Raw genomic sequence first — 19,786 nt, 5'->3', positions numbered from 1 at the left:
GCATGAGCCACCATGCCCGGCCTTATTGACTGTTTTTCTTACCATTGTTTCTCATCTATTTTGGCTTACAACTTTACAGTGAGTTGGAGCGTTTTCTACCTTGTTTTTACATCTATTTCTCACTCTGTCTCTAACTATCCTGAGCTAGGACCTCAGGCCCAGCTGAGAACCAGATCTTACAATAGCATTGCAGGGCTCCACTCTGTTCCGGCATGAGGACATCACAGCTACAAGCACGTAGCCAGAGGGTGGCTTAGCTCAGCATCTAGTCAAGAATCTGTCCTCACCTTCCCACAACTCAAGCCCCAAGCTATTTGTGGACAACTGGCTCCGCTCCCCCTCCCCCCTCCCCACCCATTCTCCAGACGCCTGGCTGCTGGCCCCTTTGTAGCATGGAGCACTTCAGCTCCCTTACCAGGAGCTCTGCATCTGGCAGCTACTGCTATTTCCAGACCCCGAGGCCGGCAGGTCCCCGGCCCCACTCACCAATTTGCATTTCTGGTCTGCTTCTGGTACACAGAGACAGTCATTTTGGCTGGGGCCCAACTATGTCCTTTTGTTTATCATTTTTTCTATTTTATTCCTGATTGCTGTGTGTTTAGAACAGAGAGAGGAGGCCACAGCGTGAGCCCACTGTGCCATCTTGGCTGGAAGTCCAGCACTGAATTGTGAGGCTACCGTACCTGTAGAAAGTCCCATGTCTCCTTTCATTCAGGTAAAAGAGGAGAGATGGTTTCATTAAAACCCAGTAAGCTCTTTTTTTTGAGACGGAGTCTCACTCTGTTGCCCAGGCTCAAGTGCAGTGGTGCGATCTCAGCTCACTGCAACCTCCATCTCCCCGATTCAAGCGATTCTCTTACCTCAGCCTCCCAAGTAGCTGTGATGACAGGCGTGCGCCACAATGCCCAGCTAAGTTTTGTATTTTTAGCAGAGACAAGGTCTCACCATGTTGGCCACGCTGGTCTTGAACTCCTGACCTCAAAAGATTTGCCCACCTCGGCCCCCCCAAAATGCTAAGATTACAGGTGCGAGCCATTGTGCCCAGCCCACCCAGGAGGCTTTTACACTTTGCTGTGAATTTCCTCTCAGGATAACAGACTGAGCCCGTGTGTTTCCCAGTCACACACACGCTGAGGGTTATTTGAAAGGGGAGGCCATGTCTAGGCGTGGTGGCTCATGCCTGTAATCTCAGCACTTTGGGAGGCCGAGGTGGGTGGATCACCTGAGGTCAGCAGTTCAAGACCAGCCTGGGCAAGTTCAAGACCAGCCTGGGCAACATGGTGAAACCCCGTCTCTACTAAAAATACAAAAATTAGCTGTCCGTGGTGGCGGGCACCTGTAACCCCATCTACTTGGGAGGCTGAGGCAGGAGAATCGCTTGAACCTGGGAGGCAGAGGTTGCAGTGAGCCGAGACTGCGCCATTGCACTCTAGCCTGGGCAAAAGAGTAAGACTCCATCTCCAAAAAAAAAAAGAAGAAGAAAGAAAGAACAAAGGAAGGAAGGAAGGAAGGAAGGAAGGAAGGAAGGAAGGAAGGAAGGAAGGAAGGAAGGAAGGAAGGAAGGAAGGGAAAGGAAAGAAAGGGGCGGCCACGGGATGCAGACAAGGCCTAATCAGCAACCATTCCTCCCTCCTCAGAGCAAAGCTGGGCCTGGGAGTAACCGTGGGTAGCGGCTGGTGCTGGGTACCATGGAAGGCGGGTGTGGGGTGAGGCGCTGCTGCAAAACGTTCCCAAGGGAGCATCTCCCCCTGGTGGCCATCAGAGGAAGCGGCGGTGCTCTCTGCCAAGGACAAGGCCGCGAGGAGTGAAGATTTTCCACACCCAGCCAATCGTGCAGATCTGGGACCTGTGGACATGGCACCGGCAGCCTAAAGGTCCCACTGAAACAGGGTCCAGGGCGGAATTCTCTCTACAATCTCCCCTGCTGTGCCGGGACAGAGCCCACTCTGCTCAGGTCTGTGTAGAGGCGGCTCCCTCCTGCCTGGCCCTTCTGAGCCTCAGAACATTGACTCCAGAGACCACTGGGTCCATAGAGTTTTTTGGATGGATTTTTAAATTTGAATGTCCAGACCCTTCTTGAGGCCACACAGAGGACTGAGGTAGCGCAGTCTGTGTAGGGGTCCAGAACGTGGGTTTGAGGATTAAATAGACCTGAGTCCGAATCCCACTTGCCACTCATTAGCTGTGTGTTCTAGGCAAGTTACTTAACCTCTTTGTGCCTCTGTTTCTTCAACTGTAAAATAAAGATAATAATTGTATATACCTTAAGGGGTTGCTGTGAGAATATCGCCAGATAACCAGGTCCCTCCTCCCTCTCCCCCAGTCATGGCCCCTGTTTTGGAGGTGCTTGGGCTCTTACTGCCTCTTCCTCTGCCCTTCCTGGAACCTACCGGCTTCCATCAGCCTCCTCTGGGCCTTGGGCAGCAGGGATGGGTCTTTTTTTTTTTTTTTTTTTTTTTGAGACGGAGTCAGTCTGTCACCCAGGCTGGAATGCAGTAGTGCGATCTTGGCTTGCTGCAACCTCTGCCTCCTGGGTTCAAGCGATTCTCCTGTCTCAGCCTCCTGAGTAGCTGGGATTACAGGTGTGCACCACTATGCCCAGCTATTTTTGTATTTTTAGTAAAGGTGGGATTTCACCATGCTGGCCAGGCTGGTCTTGAACTACTGACCTCAAGTGATCTGCCCACCTTGGCCTCCCAAAGTGCTGGGATTACATGCATGAGCCACTGCTCCTGGCTGGGGGCATTTTTTGAGGAGGAGCCAGGCCCAAATGGAGTCACACTGCAGAGGCCCCACATGGGGGCCAAAGTCCTCAGGCCCTGAAGGTGTCCCTGAGAATCACAAACTCACAAATATACCCTCTGGCTGCTGGGGCCTGGGCTTCTCCTGTTTAACTATTTCCCACCCAGTAACCCACAGGTCCCATACTCTCAGGGAACACACACAGAATTCTGGAGCCCCTGCCAGAGGCACAGTTCAAACACAGCAGAGCTGGGCCTGCAGCTGGTCTGTCAGTCACACTAAAGTTATGGGGCACCTGCTCTGTATTTAGCACTGGGGATTCTAAGGGAAGGGATGTGTCTCTGCCTTCAAGGCATTTGCAGCACAGTGGGGAGACTGACTGCAGAGCCCCCTGATGTGACTCACAGGAGCCACTCTAGTGAGACTCTGCAGGCATAGCCTGGGCCCAGATCAGGGTTCGCCCAGGAGAGTCAGGGACGGCGCCCAGAAGAGGGGCTTCTGGCTGGGCACTTGAATGTGGAGTAAGAGTTTGCCAGGCAGACAGACTTTATCGATTCGTTCAATACATTTTCATTCGACACCTGCCACCCTCCCCCGCAGCTGCTGTTCTGTGCACTAAGGATTCGATGGTGAAGAAGAGTAAAGCAGTTCTTGCTGTCCGGGTCCTGGCCTGGCACTCACTGCAGGCCCATGGTGCTCTCCTGTTGAACATAAACAGTTTCACAGAACATCAACATCAGACAAGGCCACTCTGTGGCTGTGATGGAACTAGACAGAAACAAGCCCAAACCCTACAAGTTCTTTCTGACACCCCCTCACTGAAATGCCCACAGGGCCCCATGGCGTGTGTTCCCCTTCACTGCAGCCAGCAATAAACCCCAAGTGCCCCACTACAGGTGGGGTCCTGGTTGAGGGCAATTGACAGTGATGGCTGAGAGGTAGGATTTGAGTGGAGATTGAATGAAATGAAGGGCAAGTCGTGCGGAGATGTCGGGGCAGAACATTCCAGGCAGACGGAGCAGCCGTAAAGGCTCTGAGGACGGAATATGACAGGCAGATTGGAAACCTGCAAATACGCCAACCTAGCTGGAGCAGAAAAGGCAGAGCAGGTATTCCAGGCAGAGGGAATAGATTGTGAAAACCTAATGTGAAGGAAAGTCGGTCCCTGCTGACACGTATGGGTGGTTCTGTGCAGTTGAAATAGAAAGCTAGGCCAGGTGCAGTGGCTCACGCCTATAACCCCAGCACTTTGGGAGGCCGAGGCAGGCAGATCTCCTGAGGTCAGGAGCTCGAGACTAGCCTGACCAATATGGTAAAACCCCATCTCTTCTAAAAACACAAAAATTAGCTGGGCATGGTGGCAGGTGCCTGTAGTCCCAGCTACTCGGGAGGCTGGGAGACAGGAGAATTGCTTGAACCCAGGAGGTGAAGGTTGCAGTGAGCCGAGATCGTGCCACTGCACTCCAGCCTGGGTGACAGAGCGAGACTCCGTCTCAAAAAAAAAAAAAAAAAAAAAAAAGAGGCTAATGTCATTTGTTTTGGTGAAGAGGGATGAGTGCACAGGAAATATGCAATTAAGAGCCTTCATTGCCTTTCATCAGAGATTCTTAGCAAAATCACCATGGACCCAAATGCTCTGCCGGAGTCACCCATGACGGCATTTTCCTTTGATGTGGTAATAGAGTAAGCTGATCAATATGTTTTGAGCAAGGCCTACCAAAGGGAAATGCACTTGTTCGGGACAATTCCTTCATGTTATCACTAAGAGGGGAGAGAATATAGATGGCAGTGCCCCCGCTTTTGGGTGACCCTGCCAGCTCATCCCATGGTTTTGCATCTTCATGATCATCTAGGGGAAAGCCTGACCCTTTGGTTTAGGTCTAATAGAATTACCTAGGCCAAGCATTTGTGTGGTCCAATGTGATTTAGTAGTGAGAGAGATTGAATACATTTCATCACCAGCTGCAATTTATGCCCCGGAAAGAATACAAAAAAGAGTCTGCCTTCTAGTTACTGGCAACATAAACTGGAAATTCCCTGCAGAGGCTCAAGCTGCAGGTGTGAAGACACACACACACACGCGCCACACACACACACGCCACACACACCCGCCACACACACACCACACACACGCACACGCCACACACATGCCACACACACACACGCCACACACACACACGCCACATACACATACACACAGGCCACACACGCCACACACACACACACCACACACACACATACACACACACACACACACATACACACACACGCCACACACACGCCACACACACATGCCACACACACATGCCACACACATGCCACACACACATGCCACACACACGTGCCACACACACACCACACACACATGCCACACACACATGCCACACACACATGCCACACACACACGCCACACACACGCCACACACACACATGCCACACACACACGCCACACACACACCACGCACACACACACGCCACGCACACACACACCACACACACACTACACACACACACGCCACATACACATACACAGACAGGCCACACACTCATGCCACACACACACACGCCACACACACACCACGCACACACACACGCCATGCACACACACACGCCACATACACACTACACACACACACGCCACATACACATACACAGACAGGCCACACACTTATGCCACACACACACCACACACATACACACACACACGCCACACACACACTACACACACACACATGCCACATACACATACACACACAGGCCACACACACACCACACACACACACACGCCACACACACACACCACACACACACACACACCACACACACACACACCACACAAACACACACACACACACGCCACACGCACACACCACACAAACACACATGCCACACACACACACACACACACACGCCACACCGGCATTGAGCTTTAACCCCAAACCAAACCCAGTCATATCAGGGTTCCTAACTGCTCAGCAATGACAGTTTCCAGCAGGAAAAAATGGAAGGCCATGCGAGGTGATAGCTCAGCATTGTTCCAGCATTGCCATTTCAGAGGGGAAAAAAGTAAACTTTTGAGTCTGTCTGTTTCTAGGTGTCCTGAAATTTCTGTTTCATTAAAATTAGTAGAATCAAGTACAGTCTAGTCCATGAGGGGAGTGAGCCCTGATTTGGGGCATAGCCCAAAAACACCATTCACAAGGTTTCTATATTTTAACCTACTGCCAATGGGGCACCATGGAAGTACTTTGAACAGGAGGAAGACATAATCAGATTTAAATGCTAGAAGGGTCTCTCCAGTAGCTTAACAGTGGTGGACTGGGCACGTACATTTATCCTCTTTTCCGAAATTCTTTTTTTTTTAAGATAAAAAAAATTCAGAAGGAAAAGGAGAACAGAAGAGGCGTCAATAGCAACATTTTGAAACTGGAAAGTAGCTAGAAAAAATGGCAACCAAGGTAGCAGAACCAAGAAAGCTCAATCCTGAACCATGAGGGAAGTAAACAGCCAATTCTATTTAGACCCCAGACCCACAAATGGTTCAGGTATTGGTGGCACCAGGTCCTCTGAAAGCAGGGAAGAGGAAGCTGGTAAAGATGCAGCCAAAAACAGGAGGACTGGGGATTGGCTCCTCCCGCTACCTCATCTTCTCCCGCTCCTTTCACAGACTTGGGTGTTTTTCTTCTAAAACAGTAAAATTGAGGGTGTCTGAATTCGAACATCAAGCAGAGTGAGGGCAGGGCCACCACACCAAAAATGAGATTAAACAGGAGTTACAAGTCGAAGACGGAAATATGCCCTGTCCCCAGCCTCTTCCCTCTCTAGTCCCCAACACTGGCAGCCAGGTCCCCAACCCCTGCTGGGACTGGAAGAGCCACCTGCAGGAACCTGACTAGCCCACGAAGAAAGTCCTAAAGACTCTGATATCCACACTCCCCATTAAGCAGCCTGGCCCAGCCCAGGCCATCGTGCAGCAAAGCTTGCAACGAAGCACCCTCCCTTTATCCTCACATACACACTCAGGTAAGCAGGAAAGCAATCAGCTCTGTGAGTGGAAAGTGGTTGCCTCTAGGAAGCAATAAATTGGGGTGAGTGGGGGGAGGTGGAGAGGAAGGATGGGAAGAGGCTACTGCTTTTGGTAAAAAGTCATCTTGAGTTACTTGACTCTTTAAACTAGAACTGGTCAGACGCAGTGGCTCACACTGTAATCCAAGCACTTTGGGAGACCGAAGCAGGGGGATCACCTGAGGTCAGGAGTTCGAGACCAGCCTGGCCAACATGGTGAAACCCCATCTCTACTAAAAACACAAAAATTAGCCTGGCACAGTGGCGGATGCCTGTAATCCCAGCTACTAGGGAGGCTGAGGCAGGAGAATCACTTGAACCTGAGAGGTGGAGGTTGCAGTGAGCCAAGATCGTGCTATTGCACTCCAGCCTGGGCAACAGGGTGAGAACTTGTCTCAAAAAACAAAACAAAACAAAAAACTAGATGTATGTAAAGCTGTCATAAAAAATAGATACCAAATGGAAAAAGAAAAAGGTCTAGAAGAGATGGGGAGAGGAGGCACCATCAGAGCAAGAGGGATGAGGAACCGATTACAGTGGTCCAGGACAGAGACCAAAAGGCTTCAACTGAGGCAGGGGCAATAGGAGGAAGAGGAGGTGGAAGTCAGAATAGCTCTGTGATGGTGAAGGTTATGCTTGAGCTTGACTGGGCTAAGAGGTGCCCAGATAGCTGGGAAAACACTGCTGTTGGGTGTGCCTATGAGGGTGTTTCTAAAAGAGATTAGCACTGGAATTAGACTAAGTACAGAAGACCACCCTTACTAATGTGGGTGGGCGTCATCCTCAGGGCCCAAACAGAACAAAAAGGTCGGAGAAGAATACATTTTCTTCCTCTCTCCTCTTGAGCTGGGATATCTTCTCCCACCCTCAGACATCAGAACTCTTGGTTCCCAGATAGCTGAACTCAGATCTAATTACATCTCCAGCTTTCCTGGGTCTCCAGCTTTCCTGGGTCTCCAGCTTGCAGGGAGCAGATAGTGGGAGTTCTTGACCTCCCACCTCCCTAATACCATGAGCCAGTTCCTGTAATACATAATATGCCTTGTACAGCCAGGCACAGTGGCTCACACTTGTAATCCCAGCACTTTGGGAGGCCGAGGCAGGCGGATCACGAGGTCAGGAGTTCGAGACCAGCCTGGCCAATATGGTGAAACCCTATCTCTACTAAAAATACAAAAATTAGCCGGGCGCAGTGGCGCGCACCTGTAGTCCCAGCTACTCAGGAGGCTGAGGCGGAAGAATCGCTTGAACCTGGGAGGTGGAGGTTGCAGTGAGCCAAGATCATACCACTGCACTCCAGCGTGGGTGACAGAGCAAGACTCCACCTCAAATAATAATAATAATAATAATAATAATAATAATAATAGGAAGTACATATGTACCTCCTATTGGTCTTATTTCTCCAGAGAACCTTGGCAAATGCAAGCTCCATATGAGGCAGAACTGGCTGGACATGGTGACTAACTGACTGTGGGGGTGAGGAATAGGGGGACTCAAAGACAAGGCCCTGGCTTACAGCCTGGACACCTGGCTAGGGCTGTTCACCTGGTCTCAAAAGAGACTGACCCATGTGTCTCTTCCCACCAATCTCTTCCTCCTGACTTGTGACTTTTCCTTCCCCACGCCAGGTCTCTTGTGCCATGACACACTTCTTGTCCCCCATGTCTACCTGGTGCATGGGCCAGGCCAGCATGCAGGCACAGGATAGAGCCTTGGGTCCCAAGGGCAGGCAGTGACCGTTCTCTCAAGGCCAGGATGGATGGAATTGCCACAGGGGTGGTGGGTAGGGGCCTATGGTTCCGGCCTATGATCTCTCCGGTAGTGCCCAGGGCAAAAGCACTCCTAGGATTTGCAGGCTCTGGGCAAATACATTTGTGGGCTCCTGTCAATATGAACAATTTCATTTTATACTGTATTACAAAAAGTCATGGGTCCACATGAGTGATACAGATTGATCGAAGAGGTCCTTTTGTATTTGTTTATTGTCCAGTCAATGAACATGATGATGCCTCAGAAGGTACAGGACCCATCTTTCCCTGTTAAGTCCAGGAACCATCTCTTCACATTTGTTATTTTATTTATTTATTTTTTGAGATGGAGTCTCGCTCTGTTGCCCAGGCTGGAGTGCAATGGTGAGATCTCAGCTCACTGCAACCTCCGCCTTTTGGGTTCAAGAGATTCTCGTGCCTCAGTCTCCCAAGTAGCTGGGATTACAGACGTGCACCACTACGCCTGGCTAATTTTTGTATTTTTAGTGGAAACAGGGTTTCACCATGTTGGCCAGACTTGTCTCGAACTCCCAACCTCAGGTGATCCACCACCTTGGCCTCCCAAAGTGCTGGGATTACAGGTGTGAGCCACCGAGCCCGGCCCCATCTCTTCACGTTTGTTATGATCAAATTTGTCATTCCTGGCTAACTTCATAAATCTCAGGTAGCAAGACTGTAATTATCCACAATGCCATTGCTTTAGAAAACCTGTTTATATTGAAACAATATAGACCTTTCTGCCTCTGCAATTCCCTAACACCGTGTATTTAAGGCTAGTCACATCATAATTCCACACTGCATCATCCGCAGTGCAGCCCCTGAGGACTGGCTTCCAGTGGCTCTCTCAAAGGTGGTGATGGTGATTCCTCGATAATGATTACCAATGCAAGTCTCACCCAGAGTATGCAAAAAAAAAAAAAAAAAAAAAAAGAGCAATTCTTTGTGTTCTGATTATATTAAATTTATCATTTGGAATTATAGAGCATAAACATAGAACAGCACATCACCCAAACATGACTGCTCTAGAACTCTTCAGGCCATAATTGCCAAATCCCTAGAATGTGATCTTTCTCTCTGCTGACCCCCAACAGCCTTCCACACACCACCAGCAGGAAGGACCAGCCACGGGGCCCATGGACAGAGAGAACAGTCTCCTTCGTGCTCACATAACTGTCAAGGCATGCAGGACATCCGTGGGAAGGCCCCTTGGTGTTGTGAGCTGTTGCTGAGGGTCCTCGGAGGAGATAAGTGGGCCACCCCCAGAGGACTGCCTGACATGTGGTGTGGAGACCACAGAAGGGTTGGGCTGGCCGCCTTAGTGCCGTTGGCAAGGTGAGGAGGGCTCACGGGTACACTCGAGTGCTGTCGACCTGAGGCAGCACTGTGGTGGGAGTGCGGTGGGAGGGCTGATGGCTGGGCACACTCACAGTTGAACCCAAGAGTTGGTCGTGGACCATCTGCAGCCCAGAACCTTGAACTCATCCTGCGTCTCACAAATTGAGGTGGACCAAACTCACATGATCCCACAAAAGAAATACTGTGCATGCCAGCGGGAGCAATTCAATCACCAGGCTTCCCTCCTGGAAGTGGGGTCCACGCACAGACCCCAGGACCACAATGTAGGCACACGTGCCGGAGCTCCTCAGGGCATCAGGTTGACCTCACACCCTGAGTGAGGGGCAGAGAACACCACAAAGGACAGACACAGAGCCTGGGCAGACACATGTCTGCCAGGAGGGCAGCTCTGGCTGGCCTCTGTCATCAGATAAATGTTTGAGGAACAGGCTTCTAGAAACCATGACCCATACAGACCCTGTCCAGGCACTGGGCACCCAGCCCAGCTAGCACTGTTGGCCCAGCCCAGACATCCAAGAAGGTTTTAGAACATTGCAAGGAAGGCACTCCAAAGTACTGGGCCCTCTGAGACCGAGCCCTGGGCACAGACCTGCTCTCCCATATCTAAGTGTGGTATCAGCCCACGGAGACAGGTAACTCCCAGCCATCCTCTCACTCCTGAGCTTGGGAGGCCCCTGGTTATTCTGGCACAGATACGTATGATATCCAGGGCCTTCCACGAGCTGCCCTGGGCCTGCCTGTCCAGCTTTATCCTCCCACTCCATATTCCTCCTCCAGCCCCACTGAATCCACACTCTCCTCAGGGCCCTGGGTCCTTCCATTCACTTGCAGTGTCTGAGTGTGGGGGGTCCTCCAAGGCTCAGCTCAAGACCCACTTCCTCTATGAGATCTGCCCTAATTCCCCTGGCTGGGAGCACGTCCCCCTCCCTCATCTCCAGGGGCCCCACTGCTCCTCACACCGCTCCGCGCCATTGGGGTTTTCTGCATACCTCAGGTCTCTCTGACTAAATGATAAGAACTCAGAATGCAAAGTCAGTCCGGAGCAGAGCCTTGATTAGACCAAAGGGTGGATAGGGGGAGCCCAGGGAAGCAGCAGAAAGGCCCAGAGTAGGAGACAGGAGGCAGGGGGCCCAGAGCAAAAGGCAGATCCTGACATCTTCAGGGCAAGAGAAACTAAGGAATCAATGGGACTGTATCACGGCCGCCCACACAAAAATATGCGAAGTGTACTTATGCATGAGTACATTCTGACGCCTGAGAAATCCCTCCAGGGGGCCTGTCTGGCTCAGAACGGTCCTCTCTCTCTCTCTGTGATCCCTCCCAACCTACACTTCCACACCTCCACAAAGGTGAGCCCCAGCAGCCATCATTTTCCCGTGTGATTCCATTCTCAAAGCAAATTCCCTCTCTGGGAATCTGGGGCTCAAACACAACCAGCGAGTCTCTGAGCATGGGTGGGACTGGGTATCTATAAACTGCCAAGCAGTGGACACACCATCCTGGACTTGGAAAAACAGCAAAGACCCACATTCAAAAACAAGGGACTGGCCAGGCACAGTGGCTCACACCTGTAATCCCAGCACTTTGGGAGGCTGAGGCAGGTGGATCACTTGAAGTCAGGAGTTCGAGAACAGCCTTGCCAACATGGTCTCTACTAAAAATACAAAAATTAGCCAGGCTTGGTGGTGCACGCCTGTAATCCCAGCTACTCAAGAGACTGAGACAAGAGAATTGCTTGAACCGGGAAGCAAAGGTTGTGGTCAACTGAGATTGCGCCACTGCACTCCAGCCTGGGCGACAGAGTGAGAGTTCATCTCAAACAAACAAACAAACAAACAAATAAAAAGAAGGGACTGTAGCAGATGAGCCAAGATAAATAGTATTATTGTTCAGGTCTTATTCAGAAACAAGCGGTAGAAACCCAGATCCAATCAGCTTGAGCAAAAAAGAATGACTTGAGCTTACCAGCTGCTACGTAGGCGTGGTATTGCCTTGTTCCTCTCTCCACTTCCTTACCCTACTTGGATTTAGTTATTGCCACATGGTAATTATAAAAGCCTTTAGAAGGGCCAGACTCTATCACCAGCTGGGAGATGAGAACTCGTCCCATGCAGGGGAGGGAGATGAGAACTTGTCCCATCCTATCCACGGGGCTGTCCCAAGGAAGACCCAGACACTTGGAGTGCACTTCAGCCCTGAGTTAATAAGTGGGCCAAAGAACGCCCCTGATGTCTGTGAGAATCTGGAGGTGGTGGTGGGGGCGGGGGGTGTGTGGAAGCTCTGTGATTGACAGTCCCCAGGGCCACGTGGACTGGGAGAGGAATCCCCAGAGTGGGGCAGGGTGGGGAAAACATGAGGAGCTGTCAACAAATCCATTGACCTCAGTCCTGTTCAGAGACAGCTTCCTGACTCCTGGCTCCAGCCTCAGAAGGCCAAGTGCCCCATGTTCTTCGAACCCCCTCCATCCTCCAAGTACATTTTCCTTTTTGGTTAATCTTATTAAGAATGATTTCTGTTATTTGTGACCAAGCTGATTGGATCTGGGTTTCTACCACTTGTTTCTGAATAAGACCTGAATAATAATACCATTTATCTTGGCTCATCTGCTACAGTCCCTTCTTTTTATTTGTTTGTTTGTTTGTTTGTTTGTTTGAGATGAACTCTCACTCTGTCGCCCAGGCTGGAGTGCAGTGGCACAATCTCAGTTGACCACAACCTCAGCCTCCCGAGTAGCTGGAATTATAGGCATGCGCCACCACACCCAGCTATGCATGATTGGGGTTATCATGCTCTTTTGGTCACAAATAACAGACTTCTGTTATTTGTACGTTCTTAAACTTTTTCCCAGCCAGGTGCGATGACTTACGCCTGTAATCCCAGCACTCTGGGAGGCCGAGGCGGGCAGATCACCTCAGGTTGGGAGTTTGAGACCAGCCTGACCAACATGGAGAAACCCCGTCCCTACTAAAAATACAAAATTAGCCGGGTGTGGTGGCACATGCCTATAATCCCAGCTACTCGGGAGGCTGAGGCAGGAGAATTGCTTGAACCCGGGAGGTGGAGGTTGCGGTAAGCCGAGATCATGCCACTGCTCTCCAGCCTGGGCAACAAGAGCAAAACTCCATCTCAAAAAAAAAAAAAAAAAAATTCCCAGATTTATTTTACTTTGATTATGCAAGTGCTAAGTGTCTGGTACAGCAAAAACTATAAGAAAAACAACAGTAGTTTTCAGCAAGAATCCTGGCACTCGGAGGACCATGATGACTGACATTTTGACTTCTTACCTTACCACCCCCCACCCCCCCACTCGCACAGTGGCCAATGGAGTTAAGTGACACCACCCTGTAGACACCCTTGTGCCAATTAAGTTGTCATAAAATGCTTGGAGATATTAAGAGATGTGTTTTGTGCCCAGTGGAAAAGAGTTTGAACCCTAATCATATTTGAGGTTCACACAGGCACAGGCAGCGATACTGCTCCAGTGGTGGGTAGAGGCCCAATGGAGGCCTGTAACACGTGCGGTGACTGTACCCCAAGAAAGAAATCACCACGCATGAGGAAGTGGGCCAGACTCAGCACCTCGAAGTGACAGTCAAGGACAGCAGAACAATCAAGGTGCCCTGGGAGGCTGCTCCTGAATCCTCCAAACTCCCCTCCCTCCTGGAAGGCAAAAATCTGAGGTTAAAGGGGCAGGAGGTGGGGGGAGCAATTGTCTCATGAGGAATCCACTCAGCCACATTCCCTTGGAATACTACTTTACTTACCTTGTTTTCCTCATCTGAAAAATAGGGATGGGATGGCAATGCTAACAATCTCCTACGATCCATCCTCCTATGGTCCTACGGAGGACCGCATGTATGTTACGCTCCCATCACAATGCTGTCAGTTCAGGATACTCAACACATGGTCTTGATGGTGATGATGAAGGAGAAAGAGGCATGCCTCACTGCAGAAGGCTGCAGAGTAAAACCCAGTGGGAGGTGGGAGAGGACCACCATTAGGAGCTCAAGCAATTCTGCTATGAAACACATACACCCACTTCCCCCTTAAAAAGCTAAACGGAACTAGGAAGACCGCGGGTCCCAGGAGTCTGGGGATAGGTGACAGAGTTCTAGGTAGTGGCGAAAGAGCGAGCATTGCCCTACAACCCAAGGACCAAGGATGAGAGTGAGCTGTCATCCCCACATGAGCAGCAGGCACCAAGGGCCAGGGTGACAGATGTTTGTCAGAGGTGCAGGAGGTGGCCAGAGACTGGTGGTCACAGATGACCAGCAAACAGCAGGGACAGAGGCCCAGGCAGGGGTTGGGAGACAGTGGCTGACGGAGCAAAGGATGGTGAAACTAGCAACTGAGAAGGCCCTCTATTAGTCCAGGGCACTGCTCTAATTTAAACGAACCCCCATCACTATTTCCACTCTCATCCCTGACCCCAGGGAGCCTGCAGAAGCACAGCAAGGGGAAAGGCTTTGGCCTTACCTTCTGGTGGTTGACAGCAATTGCCCCAGCACACTGCAGACACAGACAAGTAGCTTACCCAGAACCCACAAGTGTGTGGGGCTTAGGAGGCTTCCATGGGAGATTCCTGAGGCTGCTGGTACCACCACAGAACAATCTTTCTTCTCATGGACACAAATAATAGATTATGACCACGACTTTTTTTCCTTTTTTTTTTTTTTTCTCTTTTTTAGACGGAGTCTTGCTCTGTCGCCCAGGCTGGAGTGCAGTGGCGTGATTCTCCTGCCTCAGTCTCCCAAGTAGCTAGGACTACAGGGATGTGCCAGCACATCCGGCTAATTTTTTGTATTTTTAGTAGAGATGGGGTTTCACCATGTTGGCCAAGATGGTCTCAAATTCCTGACCTCAAGTGACGGGAGGCCACCTTGGCCTCCCAGTGCTGGGATTACAGGCGTGAGCCACCGCGCCCAGCAGACCACAGTTTTTAAGCAAGGTATAGCAAAGTCACTGCACCCTCCCTGGCTGGTTGCTCTGAGGGAAAGTTCTGCACCAAGGAAGGGCCAGTCACAACCCTGCCCAGGCCTCTAAGGCCTGCCTGCCTCCTATCCTCCACCTGCATCACAGTCTCCAGGGAGCTTTTTAAAACTGTTGCTGCCCAGACCCCATCCCTGGAGATTCTGGTTTAGAAACAGAGCATCATTCTCTTGTAAAATCTCCCAGGCCAGAACCACTCCTCTACATCATCTGTACCTTGCAGATCTCACGAAAATCTACAGTGAAGCAGCTGCAACTTGCTAGAGAGCGCTGTGGACTAGACAAGGCCCCATGAATCCTTCCTCAAGGGGACCTGGATGCTGGGCACTGAGTCTATGGACCCCTGGACAGCTGACCCCTCCCTTAAAGCTGAAATGGCCCCTCAAATCCATGTTCCACAAGTCCCTGCCTCTGAATCCTGGCTCAGTCACTTACTAACAGTGTGTCTTTGCACACCTTATCTAATCTCTCTAAGCCTCAGTCTCCTATAAAGTGGGAGTGACAGTACCTACCCCAGAGCATTATGAATGAAATTTAAAAAGCAAACTGGGGCAGGAGAATCGCTTGAACTCAGGAGGCAGATGTTGTGGTGAGCTGAGATCATCCCACTGAACAATCACAGGCTCATGCCTGTAATCTCAGCACTTTGGGAGGCTGAGGCAGGAGGCAGGAGGATCACTTGAGCCCAGGAGGTCAAGACCGCAGTGAGCCATGATCATACCACTGTACTCCAGCCTAGGTGACAAAACAAGGCCCTGTCTCTAAAAATAAATAAACAAACAAATAATAAAAATAAAGAAATTAAGAATTCATGTCACAGAATAAAGAGGTTTTACCCCACATACCCAGGCGGGTCATTCTCAGAGTAAATTTATGTTTATGTTTAAGAAGTACATTTTGTCAGGCATGGTTTCTCACACCTGTAATCTCACAGTTTGGAAGGCCAAGGCAGGAGGATCACTTGAGTCCAAGAGTTCAAGACCAGCCTGGGCAACATAGTGAGACCCATCTTTACAGAAAATTTAAAAAATAGCCAGGCATGGTGGCATGCACCTGTAGTCCCAGCTACTTGGCTGAGGTGGAAGGATCACTTGAGCCTGGTAGGTTGAGGCTGCAGTGAGCTGTAGTCGTGCCACTGCAGTCCAGCCTGGAAGACAAAGTGAGATCCTGGCCCCTCCACCAAAAAAAAAAAAAAAAAAAAAAAAAAAAAAGAAGCATATTTTGGTAGCTCCTGATAGGATCCAGTGGAAAACACAGAGCACCTCTATAGGTTATTCCTGTCACACACTTGAACCAGAATGCAATCAAGACTATATTTAACTTTCAGTTTACAGGAAACATGGGGGATGAAGGAACAAATTAAATGACACTGTGAGTAGGGAACAAATATATCTAAGCAGTAGATCATTCTCTAGAGACAAATTAGTCAGTTTCGCCAACAAATCAAAGGCATGAAATAAAGAGAGGGAGAAACTATAACAGAATGAAAGGATTTGAGAACCATCATGGGAACAAAAGATGCAGTTTGACAGCCAAAGGCACTTAAAGAAAAATTCCAAAATTAAACACAGAATTACCATATGATCCAGCAATTCCACTTCTAGATATCTATCCAAAGAATCGAAAGCAGGGACTCAAATAGATACTTGTACACTAATGTTCAAAGCAGCATTATTCACAATAGCCAAAAGGCGGAAACAACCCAAATGTTCCTCGACAGATGAATCGAGAAATAAAATGTGGACCATACCGTCAGCCCTCTCCATATCCACGATTTCCCACCCAGGGATGCAAGCAACCACAGATCAAAAATATTTGAAGACAGCCGGGTGCAGTGGCTCACACCTGTAATCCCAGCACCTTGGGGGGCCGTGGTGGGCAGATGAGTTGAGGTCGGGAGTACAAGACCAGCCTGGCTAACATAGTGAAACCCTCTCTCTACTAAAACTACAAAAATTAGCCCGGCGTGGTAGCACATGCCTGTAATAACAGCTACTCAAGAGACTGAGACGGGAGAATAGCTCGAAGCCCACAGCTTGAAGCTGGGAGGCAGAGCCGAGATTGCACCATTGTACCAGCCTTGGCGACAGAATGAGACTAAACTAAAAAAAATGTATATATACTTGAAGAAAAATAAAATGAAAAAGTAACAATATAACCATAAATAAATAGTGATACAAAATAATAATTTTCATAGTTTTACAATGTATTCGGTATTATAAGTAATCTAGAGAAGATTTAAAGTATATGGAGGATATGTGTAGGTTATATGCAAATACTGCAACATTTTATATCAGAGACTTGAACATCCTTGGATTTTGACATCTACGAGGATCCTGGAACCAATCCCTCATAGACATCAAAGAATGACTGTACATATAATGGGAGATTATTTAGCCTTAAAAAGAAATGAGATTCTGATGCATACTACTACATGAATGACCCTTGAAAATATTATGCTAAGTGAAATAAAGTCAACACAAATGACAAATACTGTATGATTCTACTTATATAAGATGTATAGGATAGAGAATAAGCAAATGTGTAGAGACAGAAAGTAGAATCATGGTTATAGAGGTTACCAGGGGCTGGAGGAGGTAGGGTGAGAAGTTATTGTTTAATGGGTACAGAATTTCTGTTTGGATCTCGGCTCACTGCAACCTCCACCTCCCAGGTTCAAGCAATTCTCTGCCTCAGCCTCCCGAGTAGCTGGGATTACAGGCACCCACCACCACGCCTGGCTAATTTTTGTATTTTTAGTAGAGATGGATTTTCACCATCTTGGCCATGCTAGTCTTGAACTCCTGACCTCATGATCCACCCGCCTCGGCCTCCCAAAGTGCTGGGATTACAGGCATGAGCCACCGCACCCAGCCTTAAAATGTAAATTTTATGTTGTATATATTTTACCACGAAAGATAAATTCCACTTAATCCATATCTTGAAAAATATTAAGGGAGACCTATAAACACAGCCCAGAATGTTAGAATCTCTTTGCTCTCATTCCACTCCCCATCACCCACACATGCCTCCGAAGACTTCTCCTCCACACCTACCCACCCCCTCCAGCCCTACAGCCCTCACCCCTGTACCCCACCTCTCTTCTCTCACTCTTAATCAGGTAGATTGACAGCCTCATTCCCAGCAAGAAAGAATGTTTCCTTTCTCAGGTGGGAAAGGAGGGAAGAGGCTGGCTCCAGAAGATTCCCTTTGACAGGATGCCAAAGATAGAAAGGCTGTGGTCATGCCCACAGTAATAATTATTGTTGCATCACATAATAGAAGCCGGAGCACTGTGTCCCCTCCACCCGAGAATGGCCTCACCCTTTCACAGGCATGGGGAGCATTTCTCCCCTCCCTAATGGTTCTCACACCCATTGTCAGATTCAATTACAGTGACGGCATTCAGTGCCAACTATACGCCAAGCATGTACATACGTTTTCTGTGGTCCTTGTGACGATCATGCAGGTAACCATCATTAAGGCCATGTTGCAGCAAACTGAGGCTCAGGCATGGCAAATGACTTGCGAAAGTCACACAGCTAACAAGTGTCATTCTCAGTTCATACCACTCTACTAAACTGCTGTCAGTTCAAGGCTGGCCATATTTCCGGGAAGTCATCACAAAACTGAGGTGATGGTGGTCAAGAACCAAGTCACTAGTAAAGCACATTTCCCTACCTCCCTTCTTCTCACAAAACGTCAGTCTACAGAGCCCACATCTACTCAACTGAGTCCTCTTGGCAACCAAAATGAATACACACATTGCAAACTATTAAGGTAACCACAGCTACGTGGACAGAGGGCGTCCAGCCTTGCAGCAGCTTTGGACTGATCCTCAGGGGCGACCCCTCCTCCCTGGGAGTCGCATCTCAGACTCCTTCTGGCTGTTGCCACCTCTTGGAAAGTGAACAGGGAGCTGGAGCTGGAGCTGGGAGCTGCTCCCAACTGCAGTTCATTTGGGGTGTCCAAACTCACTTCTCACCAAGGCACAGTCGCGAAGTATCTGCTTTGCCATCAGCTGGATGGGGCTCAGGCTGGGGAGTTTCAGCGTCACCTCAGCCTCTGGGTCTTCATCCAGATGTGCAAAGAGAGCAGCCACCTGGCATTGTTTCTCTCTTTTTTTTTTTTCTGAGAAGGAGTCTCACCCTGTCACCCCAGAGCACAGTGGTGCAATCTCAGCTCACTGCAACCTCTGCCTCCTGGTTTCAAGCTATTCTCCTGCTTCAACCTCCCAAGTAGCTGGGATTATAGGCACCTGCCACCACACCCCACTAATTTTTGTATTTTCAGTAGAGACAGGGTCATGTTGGCCAGGCTGGTCTTGAACTCCTGACCTCAAGTGATCCGCCCTCCTCAGACTCCCAAAGTGCTGGGATTATAGGATTGAGCCACTGTGCCCGGCCTAGCATCGTTTCTCTTAAAATTCTGACAATCTATGGCAAAACTTATGTGTGCAGTAATAGAGTCAAGCAAGGAAAAGAGATATAAAACTATAAACACAAGGCAAACTCAACAAAACACACAGAAAGAAGAACTCCAAAAAAAACCTCTATATTCTTCACAAAGAATTTTTCCTAGTTTGTTTTGTTGTTTGATTTTTTTAACCAAAATTTTTTACTTCAAGGAAACATTTTTATAATTAAAAAGCATGATTCACTAAAAATACCATCTGAAATTTTGAAATAAATCATGGCATCATAATGTTCAGGATAAAAAGATGGGAAAAAAATCAAAGGTAAATTAGGCTCATTCTGAATTGCAGTTCTAATTTTATTAAGTAATTAAATTTTCTTCAGTTTATACTTTTCTGTTTTCTGAAACTTTTCCAATGGAGAATTGTTACATCTACAATCAGTCAAAAA

The 19,786-nt window shown here is 49.0% G+C and overlaps 1 non-coding gene across 1 annotated transcript in view; it reads right to left on the bottom strand.

Annotated features, from left to right (window-relative positions):
• Positions 1 to 18,171, bottom strand: part of LOC114676176 (uncharacterized) — a 44,102-nt gene extending 25,931 nt beyond the window's left edge. The window contains exon 1 of the transcript XR_013413734.1: positions 18,019 to 18,171. This is a non-coding gene — a transcript (uncharacterized LOC114676176). The remainder of the gene's footprint in view (positions 1 to 18,018) is intronic.
• Between the last annotated feature and the right edge of the window lie 1,615 nt (positions 18,172 to 19,786).

Source organism: Macaca mulatta, chromosome 2, assembly GCF_049350105.2.
Source record: "Macaca mulatta isolate MMU2019108-1 chromosome 2, T2T-MMU8v2.0, whole genome shotgun sequence".
NCBI lineage: Eukaryota > Metazoa > Chordata > Mammalia > Primates > Cercopithecidae > Macaca > Macaca mulatta.
This window is presented reverse-complemented; position numbering and strand designations above follow the sequence as displayed.